The sequence below is a fragment of the Trachemys scripta genome, chromosome 10 (genome assembly GCF_013100865.1).
Source record: "Trachemys scripta elegans isolate TJP31775 chromosome 10, CAS_Tse_1.0, whole genome shotgun sequence".
Classification (NCBI taxonomy): domain Eukaryota; kingdom Metazoa; phylum Chordata; order Testudines; family Emydidae; genus Trachemys; species Trachemys scripta.
In genome coordinates, this window is record NC_048307.1 from 12,205,477 (window position 1) to 12,226,194 (window position 20,718).

Below are 20,718 nucleotides of genomic sequence, written 5' to 3' on the forward strand. Positions count from 1 at the left end.
AAGGCTTGGTTGGGGAGTCCCTTGTAGTTCACAAAGGCCTTGGCCTTCAGACATTTCATAACATCATGGAGTGGCACTGTGGCAGCCTGGGTTTGGATCTCCTTGGGAGGCTCTGAGAAGTTCTATTGAGAAGTTTTTGAGCTGGCAGTGCTGACAAGTGCAGAAAGATAGGCCTCCACACTCTTATCAGTGGTTCTCTCTTGTTTTTGACACTGACGGATCATTGAGTTCCTCTTTCATCAGGTCGGAGTTTCAGGTTCTGCACTAACTAGATCTCCCAGGTGGAGTGGAAACACTGATTAAGATAGATAGAGTGAAAGCAAGTCCATTAAATTGTTAATAAAGAATATTACACACATACCTTAATCTGCAGCTAGCCTGACACTTTATAAAAGTACATTAGGATGTAATCCAATTGAAGCCACAATATCGAGAACATCTTATCTCATCACAAATTGAAATTATATCATATTCCTCATTTCTTAAATTAAAAAGCTAAAACCTTTTAGTTTGCTCTCATATGCTTGTGTAAAACTTAATCAGTGGTTTTAACAACATTATTTTTCAATATGGGCCATTTCTGCTCTCATTTATTTACAAGAGAGAACTTCCTGGTAGGAGAAGTGATTCAATTTGCAGGAGGATACATCAAGCACTTAAGGATTTTGCACGGATTGATTGATTATTTATCGTGTTATCTTGCCTGGAGTCCTCTGATATGGCTGTGCTCTCGCTATCTCTCATTCCACCTAATGCTCTTCCTTTTCGTCTCCTTCCCTTTCAGCGCTTGGGGCCTTCTCTTATGTGTCTGTGTGCATGTTGGAGGAGGAGGGGGTCAGGGGAGGCAGGGCTTTTGCAGCCTCTGCTGGGATGAAGATGTTGGAAGGAATGAAGTGAGATATTAGTATAACTGGGAGAGATTGGGGGCTGAGGGGAGGGTGAGGGATGGCTGGAGACTCTACCAATGTTCCTTCTGTGTTAATCATGCTGCTAATATGTACTGTTTCTCTATAGTATGCTTTCATCCTTAGCTCACCAAGCACTTTACAGAGGCTCCTCGCTTACAGAAGAGGAAACTGAGGCACAGAGAGGTCGTACGATGTACTGAAAGTCATCTGGTGGGTCCAGGGCAGAGCTGGGAATAGAAAGCAGGTCTCTGGAGTAGCAGCTCTGTGCTGCATGCAATAGAGTGCATAACGGCCCCTGAGCCCAGCCCTCCAGGCCTGGCCTCCTTAGAGCAGCACTACTACCCCCGTGCTGTGCTCCTACCCTGGGGGTGCAAGAGGGCAGATCTGCCTCCACTGGAAAGGAAGCTGTCTCAGCGATGGTAGTATTTGAACAAAGGGGTCCACAAAACTGCCCCTGCCCCCCATGTTCCAGTGAGCATTGTGCTTGCAGAGAAGGGAGAGGGACCGTGAAATCTATTCTCATTTCAAGAGAAACACTTTTTCCTAACCATCGCCTTACAGGGCAGCAGGGCACTTACATAAGAACGACCCTGCTGGGTCAGACCAAAGGTCCATCTAACCCAGTATCCTGTTTTCTGACAGTGGCCAGTGCCAGGTGCCCCAGAGGGAATGAACAGAACAGGTAATCATCAAGTGATCCATCCCTTGTCGCTCATTCCAAGCTTCTGGCAAACAGAGGCTAGAGACACCATCCCTGGCTAATAGCCATTGATGGACCTATCCTCCCTGATTTTTTCTAGTTCTTTTTTGATCCCTGTTATGGTTTTGGCCTTCACAACATCCTCTGGCAAGGAGTTCCACAGGTTGACTGTGCGTTGTGTGAAGAAATACTTCCGTTTGTTTTAAACCTGCTGCCCATTAATTTCATTTGGTGACCCCTAGTTCTTGTGTTATGAGAAGGAGTAAACAAGACTTCCTTATCTACTTTCTCTACACCAGTCATGATTTTATAGACCTCTATCATCTCTCCCCTTAGCCGTCTCATTTCCAAGCTGAAAAGTCCCAGTCTTATTAATCTCCCCTCATACAGAAGCTGTTCCATGCCCACTGCTGCTGACCCGCCAGGTTGGTGGGTGCTGGAATCCTGCTGGGAAGGGTTGGCTAATTGGCACCTGCTGTCTCCTGGTGGCAGATGTGGCTCGTTATCTCCACCCTGAAGGAAGGTCTTAATGATAGCTAGAAGGGAGGTGTATGAGGCAATGAGGGTATGAGACTGAGCCATGCTAAGGGGGAAGAACCTTGAGGACGGTCAGTCCTTGGGCTCATGTTAACCCAGCCAACCCCCAGGAAGGGGTGCGGAGTTTTTACCCTACTCGGTGTGTGTTGTCTGCCTTTTGGAACAGGGTGGGAATGCCAATGTCTCTCACCTAGCCAAGGAAGCACCACTGGGCATGCTCAGATCTTGGCTCAGGCCCTTCTCAGATCTTGGGGAGGATGTGCTGGTCTGGGAGTTTGAAACACACCTTTCCTCAGTAAAGTGATTGCCTGGGATCTGGGGTCACTGAGTAACAATAGCTACGCATGCTGCCCCTGGCCCCGCCTCCCATGCCAATCTGGTGGAGCCGCTTTCTGAAGCAGAATGGCTAGTTCTCAAATGTTATCGTTAAAAAAGCCCACTCAAGCGCTTGGCTCAGTGCCTTTTAGCACCGAGAGATTATGGCTGTGTGGGTAAGGCACTGGATGGGGAATTTGCAGAGCTGAGGTCAGTCTACCTCTGCTACAGTCTACCTGTGTGACTCTTGGCAAATCATTTAATCTCTCTGTGGTTCAGGCCCCTATCTATACGGTGGGGATGATGATCCTTCCTTCCTCTGTATTGTCTATTTAGATTGTGGGGTTTGGGCATGAGAGCTCTCTCTAACGTATTTCTACAGTACTTAAGATTGTGGGGCCCTGATCTTGGTGGGGCCTTTAGAAGCTACCATAATTCAAATAATAATAATGACGATCCCCATTTGTTTCTCCTGCTGGAGAATTGTGCACCAGGGAGATTGCCAATATATGTGATTGCACCACGAAAAAACCCCTCGTTCAAAAGAAACCACATATCTTTGATCCCTGGTGTCATCTCTGAAGAACTCTTCCCACATACTTTGCTAGGCACTGTTGTTTAGGAGGTAGAGCAAAGGAGTGAGAATTGTGACACATGGGATTAATTCTTTGCACTTTTACTGATTTATAGTGTGACCTGAGGCAAGTCACTTTCTGTTCCTCAGTTGACACGTCTCTAAAATGGAGATAACAGAGTGTTAGCCATACGTGCATATTTGATAGACAATATTGCCAACCTCAAGTGTTAAAAAAAATCATGAGTCAGGCCCCAAAAATCATGAAATTGGCTTTAAAATCATAAGAATTTAAAAAATAGGGTTTTTTTTATTTTCCTTTTGGTTCCTGAGACTTTAGGGTTCATGTCTTCAGGCATTTCTCTGCAACCATGAAGGTTAGAAACATTTTTTAATGAAAGCCGAGCTTCCCATATAAATCCTATGACTCCAGGGACTTTAAGAAAAACATCAACCGTTGTGCGATTCATGATAAAATCACGAGCATTGGGAACATTAGATGACTCTCTGAGGTGCTCAGTTATTCTGGGGCTAAACACCTTCAACCAATGGCTGCACGCCTGCAGATAGTTACACATAGTCCCATTGATTTCAATGAAACACAACTCGTGTCAGACGAAGTGTGCGTCTGAAGTATGGTGACCGATGTTTGCAAAGCACTTTGAGATGCATGGATGAAAGGGGCCATAGAAGTACAAAGCACTACTTTATGATCCTTACTGTCGTTGGGAGGGTTGCAATGGCTTTGTGCAAAGTAAAAACATAAACCCACTTTTGCACCTTTTGTTTTTTTCAGTTGTGATAAATAGAAATGCAGGAAAAGAAAAAATCCACTCCTGACAGCTAGAGAAGGAAAACAGCCCCCGTGCAATTTGTTACGTGTCTAGGAGGTTTTGGCTGCTAGCTTTACAGGTATTTATAAAGACTATTGACCCTTCCCGGCAAACAGCCTCTAGATTCCAGGCTTCTGCTTTGGTGCCTGGTCCATGCTTGGCTGAGCCTTTATAGCAACTTCCTGGTTTTTCAATGTTTGTAGCAGAAGCTTTGATTTTTGAGGCTGCCAATTGCCCAGAGTGGGGATGAGACGATTAATCAAATTATTTGAATGGAATTCAACAGAGTTGGGAAGTGACCAGTCTTCCTCCTAATCTTCCAATTGAGATGTCAAGCAGGGCTCCAGCACTGAGGGCCAATGACACAATTCTGGCATTCAGCGGGGGCAGCGTGTGGAACCACAGCTCAGGCAGTGCCCAAAGCGGCCAGGTTGTAAGTAGCAAGAAGGGCTGCTGATGGTCAAGGGACTTGAATTATTAATATTAAAAGTGCTGGGCCGGATCCTAGGTCCCCTTCTGGACCCTCTGCACCATCAGATGGTAAAGTCCTAGGTGGGCAACTAAGCATCTGGAATCCCCACTAGCACAGAGTGGGCACAGCTGGTTCTAAATCTACACCTCGATCCCTGCCCCCCACCAACTCCGACACAGTGGAAGGTGCGGGAGGGATGGGACTGGAATGTGCTGTGCTCCAGCAATCCCCAGGCAGCATCAGTCAGCCAGCTCCCAGGATCAGAATCTCTTGCTCTGGTGTGTGCTGGCACTCTGAGAACCTGCCATTCACTAGTGTGTGTCTTAAATAATTGAATCATGATCCTGTAAATGTCCCCAGGCGTAATCCTCCTTATTATCAGTAAAGCACCCGAGAGGGCCTAGGCAAGCATAAAAATGAGGGGCTTGAAGCTGAACTCTCTTGTACCCGGGTAACTCTGTTGTCTTCAGTAGTCGCTCCTGATTTATACCAGTCTGAGATCAGAATCGGGCCCACGTTCCCTGCCCCAAAGATCTTACAATCTAAATAGGCAGGTGAGTTGCAATGGAAACCAAGAGCCCGCGCAGAGGAGTTTAACGCTTGTCTAGAAGATGCCGCAGTTCATATTGTGAATTTTTATAAATATCGTAACTGCTTTTGCTCACACTACTTTGAAGCAAGCTTTATGGGTTAAAGGCACCCCCAGAGACAAGTAGTTTGAGAAGTGACTTGGAGGAGGAGAGGAAGGGGCCTGGGAGAACCAGGTGCCTGCTTCAGTTGGAAGGAGGAGCAGAGACCAGGAAAGAAGGGGGTGGCTAGATTTTCTTGCTGTATTTTGACTCTTCCTCTTCTAGATCTGGACAGATCCTGGGGGAAACTGTGTGTGTGTGTGTGTGTGTGTGCACGCACGTGCGCATGAGAGAGACATTTATACAACTAAACAAACCCAGAAGAAGTGAATGGAGCCTCTTTGCACCAAACCGCTCAACAGTTGGGTCTGCAGCTGCAGTGATGAGTTTGGGTGCTTTGCCAATCTCTAGTGCGAATGTGACTTGAGTCCTACACACTGTGTATTATCACAGCCAGGTCAGACCTGTTGGGACTGGGATGAAGTGAGCCCAACCTCCATCGCAGGCCAGGGTGTTGCTATATGTGCCTTGCCAGCCATTGGTCTGCAGGCTGTGAAGGACAGCACCTTGGTGGCCCTACCTGCTCTCTGGGCCCCGGGAGCCTCTCTGGGCGTGTGTGTGTGGAGGAAGGCAAATGGCTGGTGGCATCCCACTACCAGAGCTCTCTTGGGGTGGCTGCTGGTAGCCCATTTCTTCCCTCCCCTCAGCAGCAATGCCATTTAGACACCGTCAGCTCTGGCCACAGAGCGAGGCTGCCATTGACCCATTCCCCTGCTGGTAGAGAACGTCTTCACCAGGAGATGGCTACTGGCCCACGTTTCCTCCTGCAACAAAAGGGATCTGAGAGAGGGCGTGGTGGGTGGCATGCTCCCTCCCTCAGAGGGGGTTGTTTGGCAGCCTTCCCAGGTGTTCCCAAGGCCCCCACGCACTTCCTGATTGGCTCATCCTTCCACTGCCAGCAGCAGATCTTATTTCACCATCCAGGAGCCAGGGGACAAGTTCAGCAGTGATGTAAATGAGTTGGTAAGTCACACATCAGGTGTGAGCGTGTCTCTGTCACTTCTCCCCACGCGGGCACATAGCAAGGGTCCAATTCACCCACACAGCAAGCCCTCTGTAGTAAAGAGGTCACCAAGGGGTTAATTACTGGGTCACTCAAAGCTTTATGGATTGGATCAACACTGCATCCCTCCCTTACTTCCTGTGTAGTTAGTGGGAGTTCTCCCCTTCCCCCAGCATCTCAGTTCTGAGGCAGTTAAAGCAGCAAGTTAAAGCAGCCTGCAGTCCTGTGAGTAAATGTTTTTTTTTTTTTTTTTATTCAGTGAGTGATCCCTTTACAAGCTCTCCTCTTTGTAAAGCCCTGGGCATTGAGCACTATGGGTTTTTGGCAGTCTGTGCATTGACTGAGGTTAGTCTCTGCTCCTTTCACGGGTAGCTAGGTATTTGGGGAGGGGGTGTTCCTTTTCGCTGAAGCCTTTATTACAAAGTTCTTGGGATCTGGTGGTAGGGAAAGGGAGCCAAGTGCTGAGGGTGCAAGAATCCGCTGACTGTTGGAGGCCTCCATTAGCTCACGCAGGGCCAAACACTTTGTGGTCTTGCTGCAGAGCAGCCACGGTCCCCTGTATATCAATCTCTTTGGTGATCACCTGGGCTCACTTCCACTTCATGTGCTCGTTTTCACCTGCTGCAACCCGGGGAATTCTGCTCTGATCTATGTTAAACATGAAGCTGGTTCAATTAAAAACGTCAAGCTGCCCAATTTAAGGGAGGAGGAGGGAGAGGAAATTCCCGGTCAGGCTCATTTCCAAATTGAAAGGTGCGCACGGGTTAAATCAAATTTCAACCCTTAATAAATTGACTGTTGTGTCCCTTTAAGGCTGCCAGGCAGCGGCTACCTAAAAGCCCTGGCACTGCTGGGAAGGGGCAGCCAGGCCCTGTGGGGGCTGTTGTGGAGTGTGAAGTGTCTCTGAGCTCTCTGCTGGCTAGATAGGGCTGGCCCAATGTGTGGGCTGCATTCACATCCCACGAGAGCAGACAGATTGCAGATGAATGAGCTTCACTTTTATGCATGGAGATCAAGGTGCTTCCAAGATATTGGTCTTTTAGGAACGGCGTATTACAGCAGCCACTGGAAAATGCCAGCTCCAGGCTCCGGCCCTCTGGCTTAATGGAGAACCCAGAGACCAGTAAAGAGCTGACTGGCTCCTGCATCTCGCTGCAGTCTTTGCGTCTCCTCTGCCTTGGCTCCCTAGCACAATGATGGCTCCAGAGGTCGCTGGGTTTGCTGCTTGCTATGGAGAATATGCAGAAGAGACTACGGTGCCTGTGTCTCTGCTTTGTGCAGAATGGCAGTGGGCTCGGAGGAACCCAGAGCGGCTGCCCTCCGGGAAGGGACAGTCTTTTCATGATGTTTGTACAGAGCTTAGCACAATGGGGCTGGGGCTTTTAGGTGCCACTGCAACACAAATAATACTCCCTGGCCTCTCTGCTTTGCTGGGCCCCTGTTGCTGATCTTCCTGGCCTTCCTCACTGAAGCAGTGGTTCTCTGGTTAAAAGAAAATGCGTGCTGCGCGTGTCCAGCAGCGTTTCAGCTGAGAACCGAGGAACTCGTTCTATGCATGTCACCTGGCTAGGGAGAAACCCTGGGTCCGGTTCGGATGGTATTTACCCACCATCTGTGCACAAAGCACCGAGCGACTGGCTTAGCTGCTTATGCATGTATGAGGCGTCGTGCTGGAGGCTGGCTCGGCTCCAGATGAAGGCAGGTAGATCCGTCGATTCCGTTAACAACCTCGAGACGCTCGCCTATGGCCCCGAGCCCTCTGCTCGGAGACGCCGCAGTCACCTGACCCGTCAGCTGACAAAAGAGGATGACTCAGCCAGCAGCTGTCAGGCCCCTAAAATAATGACAAAAACAATTAGCAGTCCAAGCAGTAGCCTCTCCTTAATTATCTCCTCCGAGTTTAATTAACTAGCTAAATTATCAGCAGTAATGTAGGCATTAATTATGTCAAATTACAGTGTAAAAATCACAAAGTGTGGAAAATGTCAATTCAGCTGTGCTCACCTGCCGGGCTGAGATGAACGCGTGTGACAGAGGCGCAGCCAAGCGCCGGGGAAAGGGGCCACTTCCTCTTTGCAGGTGAAGAGCGCGCCCTTCTGACAGCGCTGGAAGAGGGGGAGGGAAGGGGCAGTTACATGGCGAACAGTCGAGGGTAGCTCGGGGGGAGAGCCAGGGCCATATTTTTGATTCAGAGCCACTGGGGTTGCTCTTGACTCGGCGAGGATGGACTATTTTGGCTCTGGCAGAGGGAGGGGAAGGAGTTTGGATCCCCAAACCAGATGGCTTGGATGCTGAATTATTAAATTATGAATATTAATACAAATCAGACACGGAAGAGGTAATAATTTTGCTGCCCTACAGAAATAATTAACATAATTTTGATAAATTACATGATAAGAGAATCTCAAAATTGAGGTAGATTTATCTCAATTAATATCTTGGACCTGCTCCGTAAGGTAAATTGTTCCACTGGGAGTGGGGAAGGGTGAGGAAAGGCCCCCCTGTCTCTGAGGTTCAGACCCGTTCCAAGGTTTATCTCACAGTCGGTGTGTGTGTGGCGGGGGGAAGACGCAGCCCAGCTCTGGAGTGCAAGCAGTGTCCTAGGCCCTCAGCACAGCAGGGTTCAGGCTTGGAAGCAGCTCTCCCCGCCCTTCCGGGGCATGTGGTTCCCATGGGAAGTGCTTCTGGCAAATAGGGCAAAACCCTCAAATAGGGGCAGGGTTGCAGGCATACAAGCATAGCACTCACCTGGGGACACAGCGACTGGGGTGGATTCCTGCAGAAACTTACTTCCATCCAGACAGTAGCTTTTTGGGGAACTGGTGTGTACTCAAACCCAAACACACCTGCTTGCAAACACCTACCTGTGTCTATAATCAAACACCCGTGCATACTTGCATAGCAAACACCTGCACCCACACATACTCATATTCATCCATGGGGGTACTTATTTAAACATAAACAAACACATGTGTGACCTAAGCAAACATCTGTCTGGCTATCTATCTGGGCTCCATTATTATAGCATCCAATCATCTCACAATCTTGTCATGTATTCATTCTCCTGGCACCCCTATGAGGTAGGGAAGTAGTGTTATCCCCTTTTTACAGATGGGGAAAGGAGGCAGAGATTAAATGACTTGCCCAAGGTCACACATGAAATCTGTGGCAGATAAATCGATCCTCGAACGCGCTCCCTGTTGACTCCGGAACGCCACCAGAGCGAGCGGCGGAAGCAGAGTCGACGGGGGAGCCACGGATGTCGATCCCATGCCGTGAGGATGGGAGGTAAGTCGATCTAAGATACGTCGACTTCAGCTACGCTATTCTCGTAGCTGAAGTTGCGTATCTTAGATCGATCCCCCCCCCCCCCAGTGTAGACCAGCCCATAGAAATGTAGGGAGAGAAGGGACCTTGAGAGGTCACCTAGTCCAGTCCCCTCCACTGAGGCAAAACCAAGTACACCTAGACCATCCCTGGCAGGTGTTCATCTAACTTGTTCTTATAAAGCTCCAGTGATAGGAAGTCCTGAACCTCCCTTGGAAGCCCATTCCAGAGCTTAAATACCTTAAATATCTAACCCAAATCTTCTGTGCTGCAGTTTAAACCCATTACTTCTTGTCCCTCCTTCAGTGGGCATAGAGACCAACTGATCAACATCCTCTTTCTAACTGCCCTTAACATATTTGAAGACTGTTATAGGTCCCCCCTTAGTCTTCTTTTCTCCAGACTAAACATGTCTAGTTTTTGTAACCTGTCATCATAGGTCAGGTTTTCTAAACCTTTTATCAGTTTTTGTGGCTCTCCTCTGGACTCTCTCCAGTTTAACCATGTCTTTCCTAAAGCGTGATGCCCACAATTGGACACAGTACTCCAGCTGAGGTCTCACCAGAGCAGAGTGGGACAATCACCTCCCATGTCTTACATGTGACACTCCTGTTAATACACCCCAGAGTGATGTTAGCCTTTCTCTCAGCTGCATCACATTGTTGACTCCTATTCAATTTGTGACCCACTATAACCCCCAGATCCTTTTCAGCAGGACTACCGCCTAGCCAGTTATTCCCCAGTTTGTAGCTGTGCATTTCACTTTTCCTTCCTAAGTGAAGTACTTTGCACTTGTCTTCATTGTATTTCTTCTTGTTGATTTCAGATCAATTTGCCAGTTATCAAGGTGTTTTCAATTTTAATCCTATCCTCTAACCCCTTCCATCTTGGTGTCCACAGATTTTATAAGCATACGCTCCACTCCATTATCCAAGTCATTAATGACAATATTGAATAGTGCCGGACCCAGGAATGACCCCTCTGGGACCCCACAGATACATCCTCCCAGTTTGACAGCGAACCATTGATAACAACTCTTTGAGAATGATCTTTCAACCAGTCGTGCACCCACCTTATAGTAATTTCATTTAGACTACATTTCCCTAGTTTGCTTATGAGAATGTCATGCAGAACTGTCAAAAGCCTTATTAAAATCAAGATATATCACATCTACTGCTTCCTTCCATCCACCAGCCCAGTAACCCTGTCAAAGAAGGAAATTGGGTTGTTTTGGCGTGATTTGTTCTTGGCAAATCCATACTGGCTATTCCTTATAATGTACAAGGCCCCAGACAGCTTCTGAACTTAATGGGAGTTTTGCCATTTTGTTTCACTGGGAGCAGGATTGGGCCCCTAGACTTGGACATACTGGGTGAAATCCTGGCCCTGTTGAAGTCTATGGCAAAACTCCTATTTGACTTAAATAGGGTCAGGATTTCACCCAGTGAATATATTCATGTGCATACGCACATGGCAGTATCCACACACAAGCTTCTGTGCCTAGTTGTATATGTTCACCTGCAAATACACACTTGTGTATTTGTTTGCATGCTCACTTTCACCTCTTGTGTTCACTCCTGTCCATGCTGTCCCACACACGTTGTGTGTTTCTGTGTGTATTCACGTCCCGCCAAAACATTATTTTTGTGGGTACACCTGTGTATGCTGCTTTGTGTACACACACAGAGTTTTGTATCTACTTGTGAATTCTCTCCTGTACCTGGATAATCTCACACACACAGAGCTGACTGTATGCTGTTCTGCATCTAATCAAATAAAAACATGGGCCTACACATGCGTTAAAAGACACAGCATTAAAAATCATACAAAGATGAGTAGGGTCAAATGTATTCCTGCAGTCAATGGAGTTCCATCATGTGTGTGATTATACCAGTAGAGGAGGACTCTGTGTGTATACGTGTATCTGTGTATATACCTGAAACGTATATTTTTATGATGCAGGTGAATATACAGCGAAATACACACACCTAAATGAGCATATGAAATCAATGGAGTTTATGCCAGGGATGAAGCTAGCTTGTAGCAAGAGGCAATGTACAGGTGTAATCTGGTTTTATTCAATGCCCATCATCCTGTTCTTTTGGCATTATCTGTTCTTGCACTTGTGCTGCTGCACTGTATTGCACAGCTGGCTTTCTTCAAACCCGTAGCATAACCAGCATGGCTCAGTGGATTCCCCAGGGTGTCCCACTCTGAGCGTATCTGCTTTGAGTGAGGCAGCTTCTTTCTCCTTTCCTGAAGTGTGGTTACTGCCGCATTTGTTGGGTCAGTGCTACATTGGTGTTTCAGTTCAGCTTGCATAGATCAGCCATGAAAGATGTATATGTATACACAGTGTATGTCTGTACAGTGTAAATTAGTTTAAATTTAAGAAAACAATGTGTTGTACTATTAGGTCAAATTCTGCCCTCAATATCTGGAGTACAGCTAGTGTAACTTTGCTGAAGTCAGTTTCAGTGCAGGTGTATCCCAGAGCACAATTTGGACCATTGACTTTATCCACTTACACAGCTCGTGCTGATCATCAGAGGCCTGGGCGCATGGGACCTCAGTAACGAGCAAGTGTTGAGAGAATGTGGAAGTGGTCAGCGCTATGCTCGGCTGATGTGGCAACTCCCGGTGTCGGACGCCATCAGGTGGTCGAGGGACATCTACATAGAACACATCACTGGACATCAGCAATATCAGGAGGCAGGAACTGGAGTGCCAATGAGAAGCGCAGTCGGGAAAGTAACTGAAATACTTTCCTCATGGCTTGTATTTTCTAAATGGACAACCTACCCTAAATTCTCAATTACTGAGGGACAATCTTCACTCATTGATATATTTGCTTTCCACAACCAGCCCTCTGTATAAATTTTCATGAGTGATGTAAACAAATACTTGGATGCTAATATCTAAATTATTCTTAAATGTATTCACCTACATTTGGGTTATTGCTGATTATGCACTATATGTATCTTTTTACTTTAAAAACAAACATTTTGTATTTGTGGATAATCTAAGCACTATACCCAGATGTACAGACACTCTTTTCTCAACCTATATATGGTATACTTTTAAAACATTGGCTTTAATAAAAAAATTAAATCTACACCCCTGCCAAAAAAAGTCCTGTGTTTCCCAGCATATACCCATATGGGGACCTTTAATAGTTTGTGCTGTCAAAGTAACAGGTCAAATCAAAAAGCTTACTGCAAACAAGAAAATTACTTTGGCAATGACATATGGCAGGACCTGCCACTCCTAACAGTCTAGCTCTAGGAGGGGATTGTGTTTGCATATTAATACCGTCCATTTGGAACGTCCAAAAGAAATCCATTACCAATGTAGTCTGCAAGAACATTTGTAAACTGTGTATGGTATATCTGCTTGACAAATTTGGAACTTGGGAGAACAAGAAATCTTGTGAGAGAGGCTATTCATGTGAAATTTCCATCTTTGTCTCTAGTTCATAGAAGCATTAGGTGGTTTAATTGGGAAGTATCTGACAAACATTCAGAATCTAGTTGATATGTTCCCAATAATAATATTTAGTACATAAAGCACTTTATATGTTCAAAGTGCGGTACAAACATTAACTAAGATGTTCTCAATTAAGCATGATCCCCATTTTACGGATGAGGAAACTGAGTCAGAGAGGCTAAGTGCCACGAGTGTTAAAGCTAGGATTGAAATCCAGGAATTCCTGGCTCCCAGTCCTGTGCTTAATTCCAAAAGGTAGAAGGCAGCATGATCAAGTCTGGCTGCTTACGTAACTAGCTGAACCTCCTGGTCTTTGGTCTGCAAAACTGTGCTGGGAGTTCCGTGAGGTTTTCTCATGGGATTTCTGGTCTTTCTTGTGTCTGGCTAAGCTAGAAATACCAGTGGGGAAAGCCTGACTCCACTGAAATCAATGGCAAAATGATGACAATGGATCCCGGGGGAACAGCCTCATCATGGTGTTTCAGTTGGAGGCTGGAGGCAGAGAAATGCGTGAGAGAGAAAATTAATGGGAAAATAGTTATCGAGACTCCTGGAAATTCAGCAAAGGCTCTCCTTGCTTCTTGGTTTAGTCATATCGCTTTACCCTGTATCCCTTAGGCTTTCTCGGAGCATGTGGCTCTTTTAATGTTTACCAATCGTTAACTACAATAAGGACAGATTTCCAGGTAGATTTTTCTATAGTGTGGCAAGTGCCAGACCCGGCATATACCCAGGGCAGGGCAATATTCTTGGCTTGGATAAATTTCTATTAAAATTAAACCAGGGTTAAACACCCTAAAAACAGAGAGCCCTTCCATTTCTCAGGGAGACCACGGAGGAAGATCCAAGAGAATGAACATTCTCAGAGGCATGGAGTAACCCAGGAGCCGTGAGGCTAGGGGGGGAGCAGCAGGAACTTCTATAAGGTGCACCCTTTGCATTTTGGGAAAGTTTTACCAGCATACTCGCTGCCTCGCAGAGATACCGGAGGGGCTGCACTTTTGGTATGGTGGATGCCATGTGGCTCTTTAAGGAGTTGCCACAATGGCCAGTGTGTTATTGCCGAGTGGAGATCCAGCCAGTGTTTGCTCTGAGATGTTCATACTGCGTCCTACTGGGGAGCTAGGTTTGTTACTTGTCCTGCTAGTGGTTTGGAAAAGGGGAGGAGAATAGAGGCAGGTGAAAGGAGGAGTTCGTTCTTTCCTGGCTGCGTCTCTCTCCTTTGGATCCAGACACAATAAACGTGACCCATGCCAAGATCTGCTTAATAGTCTGCAAACAGTCTTTGTTGTGTGGAGAAGATCAGGTGGCAACGTAGAAGGATGTGAAACTACATGTCTGGGCGGTGCTGAAAATAATGTTAAAACAAGGGGAACCCCACTGAGGAATAATTAATGTGGCTCCGTTCCACCAGCTTCCCCCAGCTGGGCCCTGCCAGGACTTGCCCAGGTTCATGTGCCTCAGAGTGACCTGCAACAGCCAGCTGTGTAGCCCAGCCTCACATGCATACTGATAGGTGCCATGTTCTGGGAGAGCCCAGGGGAAGAGCAGTGGTGTCCAGCTCCCACCCTCACTGAGCAGCGCAGGGAAGGAAGGAGGGGATTTTCTTTGCAATTAAGTGTGACAAAAAGTTAGAGTGTTGGTTCAGTCCTTTTAGGAAATCTCCCATTTGGATGCCATCAAATAGTCCTGAGTGCCCAGTACCGTGCAGCAGATTCTGCTGGGTCTGAGGATTCTGTTTGAATTCAGCCTTAACTACTTCACCGTTGCTGTAAGCCCGTTAGCCTCCAAGGTCCCAGAGCTCCTGGCTTGCCATGTTGCAGCCAAGTGGGCAATAGCGGTCAATAAAAGTGGCTCCTGAGTGCTGACCCCCCGAGCACCAGTGGGCTGGGCGTGGGGATAAAGAGCTGGGTTATTGCACAGTGTTCATTCCCTGAGTTTATCCGTGTTACTACTAGTATTGAAACAGAGCTACAATTGAATGACTAGAGCCCAGTGCCTGGTTTGGGTGGAAACCCAGACTTGTGACCTGGCCATGCTGGCTTCTGCCAGAGCAGATCAGTGTGAGTTTGCTCTGGCAGAGAGGAACCTGCCCTGCAGGAACCGGGGAGAAAATGCTCCCCCGCTGTTTCCCCTGCTCCAGGAGCCCATCCCTAGCAGTCACGACACGAACCGCACCACAACTACAGTCAGGACACACGCAACACGGCAACTGCACCAACAGGGGTGAAAGCACCACACACACAAACAGCGGTAAAAGATATTGGAGCAGACGCCTTCTGTCTGCAGAGGTTGGCAGTTGTTTTGTTCTCTGAGCTGCTGCAGCTTGTGACAGAGGAGATGCACATACCGGGCTCTCTCATGGAGTCTTTATGTTTGTTCCGAAAGTCACTTTAGACTGAAGAGACACATTTTGTTCTCTGTGTTTGGAACCGTAAATAAGGACTATCCAGCCATGCAGAGCATCCTTCAGAAAGTGTCTATTCAGAGGCAGCGTGGATAGGCCACAGGACTGGGGCTCAAGAAACTTAGAGGCTATTCCCAGCTCTGCTACTGACCTGCCAGATGACCTTGGTCAAGTCATTTCCCCCTCTCTGTCCCTGTCTTTTCCCCGCCCACCATTTATCTGTCTTGTCTATTTAGATCAGTGGTTCTTAACCTGGGGTGCACGCACCCCATGGGGGTACGAGATGCCCTTTCTGGGGGTGCGAGACATGCCAGATTTTTTTAGAAAGTAAATAATCGAAAACACAAATTAAGCACAGGCAAGTAAGTACAACTACTTTGTTTCATCAAACCTATGTATTTATTAACATTATACATGTTTTAATGATTACTGTAATATACAAACAAAAAATATATCTAGGTTTAAAGAACTGACCTACTTCAACGATTTTTGATAAGGGGCGTGAGAACATTTTGAGAACCAAAGGGGTGCAGGCTGCAGTAAAGGTTAGGAACCACTGATTTAGATTGTGAACTCTTTAGGGAAGGGACTGCTTTTCACCATGTGAATGTACAGAGCTGAGCATGGCAGGGCCCCGATCTTGAGTGGGGCTACGGTAATAAAAAATAATAATACACAGGACAATTGCAATCAGTACAGCGCTTAGCAACACACCAGAACCTGCATGTGCACAGATACCCATACCCTACGGAAATGCACAGCACACCCTGGACTGTACCCCGAGCCCTACTGAAATGCAAAGCACACCTCACACTACACAAACACCAACAGACACAATAGGGAAGAGTATCCAATCAACACCCCTGCACCCAGGTGAATAGTACCTGCACACACAGCTGAGCACATCTCACATAGCTGGGGAACCCCCTATTCTTCTCAGCCCTGGGAAAATAGGGTCTGGTAGGTGAGGGCCCGTCCTCCTTCCCTATCCCCATTTTCTTAGGCGAAGGGTGTGCTTTTTCTCCAGCCCGGTGATCTGATCTGCTTCTGCCTTTTGCAGTGTGTTATTTCCACTTTGTTTCAGTTTCTCCTCTGTTGGGACTCTGGGCCTTTCCATTCCCTAGTAATTATATAATTACTTCACAACATGCTGCAGGAATATTCAGGGAGATGGCTAAGGCTAGCACAACAATAGTGACAAGTAAAACATTAATTTCTGGAGTTCTTTTAATTAATTCATCAGGAATCGTGCTGTGTGGGATGATTACGTTAAAGTGTTTAATTACAAATTTATATGTAATGATGCACTTTAATTACTTTGGACTGGTACAATATTGTTGGGCCCTTTTCCCAAGATTCCTGGCACTGGATTTGGGCTGCACACAAGCATGCCATGGATGCTTGTGCTTCTAAATTATTTACATGGCATGGGAGAAATCCGGTTCTGATTGAGGAGGGGAAATTCCCACCGAAACTAATGGAAACGTATTCCCCAGGGGATATGGAAAAGGAGGGCTGGAGGGGGCTGTGTAGATGTCAGGTGGAGCATCGGTCAGGACATGTTTGTTGGAAGAATGGAGGTTAATCTGAAGTATTAGAGAGCCAGGCATGATAAATATTTATCAGAGAGACTGGCGTCAGGATTCTGGTTCTCAGAGAAAACTGGGTCTGGTTCAAAGCTCACAAAAGATTTAAAAAACGGTAGTGCGAACAGCTCTCACTAGGTGTGTGTGGGTTTCTTTCTTTCTTTATACGCGTGTAGCGCATCTGTGGTTCTTTTTTCTCTTTTTGATAGTTTTATCTCAGGTGAGATGTGTCGCGTAGGCGTTTTGATGTATATTTTTATAAAGCCCTGTGTGTTAAAGAGCTTGGACTTAGTTTAGGGCTAAGTACTTCACTTGGGAAGGAAAAAATCAAATGCACAGCTACAAACTGGGGAATAATTGGCTAGGTGGTAGTACTACTGAAAAGGGATCTGGGAGTTATAGTGGATCACAAATTGAATATGAGTCAACAATGTGATGCAGCTGCAAAAAAGGCTAATATCATTCTGGGGTGTATTAACAGGAGTGTTGTATGTCAGACATGGGAAGTAATTGTCTTTCTCTACTCTGCGCTGGTGAGGCTTCCGCTGGAGTACTGTGTACAGTTTTGGGTGCCACATTTTAGGAAAAATGGGGAGAAATTGGAGAGAGTCCAGAGGACAGCAACAAAAATGATAAAGGATTTAGAAAACCTGATCTCTGCGGAAAGGTTAAAAAATCTGAGCATGTGTAGTCTTGAGAAAAGAAGACTGAGGGGAGATCTGATAACAGTCTTCATATAGGTTAAGGGCTGTTAGGACTGGGATCAATTGTTCTCTGTGTCCACTGAAGGTAGGACAAGAAGTGATGGGCTTAATCTGCAGAAAGGGAGATTTTGGTTAGATGTTAGGAAAAACTTTCTGCCTATGAGGGGAGTTAAGCTCTGGAATAGGCTTCTAAGGGAGCTTGTGGAATCCCCATCATGGGAGGTTTGTAAGAATAGGTTGGACAAACACCTGTCAGGGGTGGTCTAAGTCTACTTGGTCCTACCTTAGTGCAGGGGGCTGGATTTGATGACCTCTTGAGTCCCTTCCAGCCCTACATTTCGATGATTCTATGTGTCTGTGCGTGTGTGCATGCGAAATAATGGAAGGCACCTGGTTATATAGTACACAGAACTATGTATGCTATGGAATATTTTATAGGTACATGAGATACAGCTAACAACCCAATACCAGCCATATAGCTCTAGTGAAATATTCACATCATCAAGTGTTAACCGCAGTTGTACTTAGATTGTTACTTAGATTTTAACATCTTCAGATCAAGGATTATCTTTTGTTCTGCGTTTGTCCAGTGCCTTGTCTAATAGGGCTTGGGTTTCCTAGATGCTACTGAAATATAAGTAGGCTTGAAGGATGAGATTTTTATTGGTAAATGTCAATAAACATCAATTTCACTGCACACTCCCAAATTAATGAAAAAATATTTTCAGTGATGATCATCTAAATATACAGAAGGGCAAAGTAAGAAAAATGCGGCTTGAGAACTTACTAACATTCGATGTAAGGATATTAACTTTGTATATTTTGACATGCGATGTTGACAACTTGTGTTTTAACAGTTACAAAGCTTTAGCTTTTTGAATCTCAACATCTCCTGTCATTAAATAATTATTGTCTAATCCCCTCCCATGATTTCCCACAACTGTGAACAGGTAAATCGGTAAAAATGTAAAAAATGCTTAAAAATAAACATCAATATTATCAGCTGGAATTATAAAAATTGAATTCTGCCAAGTCTAAACATTAGTAATAAGGGTTTTGTTTTGCCTAAGTATGAATTGCAGGATTTGGCAAAGAACAAATAGAATACTTTAGTTAGACAAAAACGTCTCATGAGGAATAAACCAGATTCTGATCTCAGTTACACGTGTGTAAATCTAGAGTAAATCCATTGGGTGTACACTTTCTCTGGATGGATACTGGTGTAACTGAGACCAGGATTTAGACCCTATACAATGTCATTTTAAATGCTCTTCTTACTGCGCTACAATTTCATGAGAAGTGAATGTGACTAGTACTTAAGATGTCAGGCTTCAGGCTCCTGAGGGATCAAGTCCTTTGGGTGCTTTTTGCTCCCCTGCCAGGCACAAGAGTCACCTGCAGCGGCTGTTTCTAGCGCTGTCCTGCCATGTGGCTGTGAGTTACCCTGTGGCTGGAGCCCATTTGGGTTGGACGTGGCTGTGGAGGAAATCTAAGGGCTGGTATATACTGCGGGCTTGTCTACTCTTGAAACGCTACAGTGGCACAGCTGCACTGCTGTAAGCGTCGGCGTAGACACTACCTACGTCAACGGGAGGGGTTCTCCCATTGGTGTAGGTAACTCACCTCCCCAAGAGGCGGTAGCTCTTCCATTGACCTAGCACTGTCTATACTGGGAATGTAATCCACCTCTTTGAGAGGAGGTAGCGAAGTTGACAGAAGAATTCTTCCATCAACCTACTGCTGTCTACACTGGGAGTTAGGTCAGCTTAACTACATCACTGTGGATTTTTCAACCTTATCTTTTAGTATAGACCAGGCTGAGAACTTACATTGGCATAGCCGTGTCTCTCAGGGGGTGTGAAAAATCCACACCTGAGAGATGTAGCTAGACCAACTTAACTCCCAATGTAGACAACACTAGGTTGATGGAAGAATTCTTCTGTCAACTTCGCTACCTCCTCTCAAAGGGTACGTCCACACTACCCGCCGGATCAGTGGGTAGCGATCGATCTATCGGGGATCGATTTATCGGATCTCGTCTAGACGCGATAAATCGATCCCTGAACGCGCTCCCGTCGACTCCAGAACTCCACCAGGACGAGAGGCGGAAGCGGAATCAACGGGGGAGCTGCGGCCATCGATCCCAGGCCGTGAGGATGGGAGGTAAGTCGAAATAAAATACGTCGACTTCAGCTACGCTATTCCCGTAGCTGAAGTTGCGTACCTTACATCGACCACCCTCACAAGTGTAGACCAGCCCAAAGAGGTGGATTACCCACAGCAATGGGAGAACCACTCCCATCTCTGGAATGGGTGTTTACCCTGAAGCACTACAGCAGTGCGGCTGGGTCACTGTAGCGTTTTAAGTGTAGACATAACCTAACTCTTCATAAAAAAAGACTGAGGCTGGAGCTGTGACAGTCGCCATGTTGGCCAGCACCAGTGATTGCACAAGGGACCTGCAGAGCTCAAAAGCACAAGTCTCTACAGCTTGAACTAATGAGCCAGGCTCGCAAGGTGGATCAGTCACCAAGTGGGGCGTGTACCACACACACTGACCAGCAGGTTACATAACCTTTTAAAGCTCACTCTGGGCTTCCTGGTGGGGCAGCAGATTGGAGCAACTTCATGAGCTGTAGCTTCTCAGTTTGTGGCTGCTATTACAGAGGCCAAATGGAGGGAGGGGTTATAACCCTGAGATGGAGAGTGATGCAGTACAGACCTCTCCAGCATGTGTTTTCTCAGAGCTGCCACTGCCATCCATTTCCAAACTCCGTCGGTGTTTCAGAGCCACTTGTGCCATCTCCGCTTCCCCCCGTTGTTCTCCTCTTCTAGTTTCCCATCTTCCCTGCCTCTTCTTCCCTGTCCCTTCTGCCCTTCTTCATCTTGTCGCTCTCTCATTTTTAACTAGAGTGTCTTTACAGACTTTTCTGTTGCTTCCGTCGACCACCACTGGCCCAACCCCAGTGTCCCTGTTCCGCAGAGCCAGCCACAAGAGGGCTAGACGTGGATGGGTAACTCTCAGGCGAAGGGAATGCTCTAGACATGAGAGAGGGAAGGTCAGTGTGCAGGGGCCAGGGGGAAGCCAATAGCTAAAAGAGGAATGAGATTTTTGCAGAGTGGTGTGGGATTGTGTGTCCATCCAGGCTCTGGCACTAAACCATCCTGCAACTAGCT

At 46.5% G+C, this 20,718-nt stretch overlaps 1 long non-coding RNA gene across 1 annotated transcript in view; it reads left to right on the top strand.

Moving 5' to 3' along the window:
- Window positions 1–6,188: 6,188 nt before the first annotated feature.
- LOC117884469 overlaps window positions 6,189–20,718 on the top strand; it is a 142,304-nt gene continuing 127,774 nt past the window's right edge. Inside the window, exon 1 of the long non-coding RNA XR_004647568.1 lies at window positions 6,189–6,256. This is a non-coding gene — a long non-coding RNA (uncharacterized LOC117884469). The remainder of the gene's footprint in view (window positions 6,257–20,718) is intronic.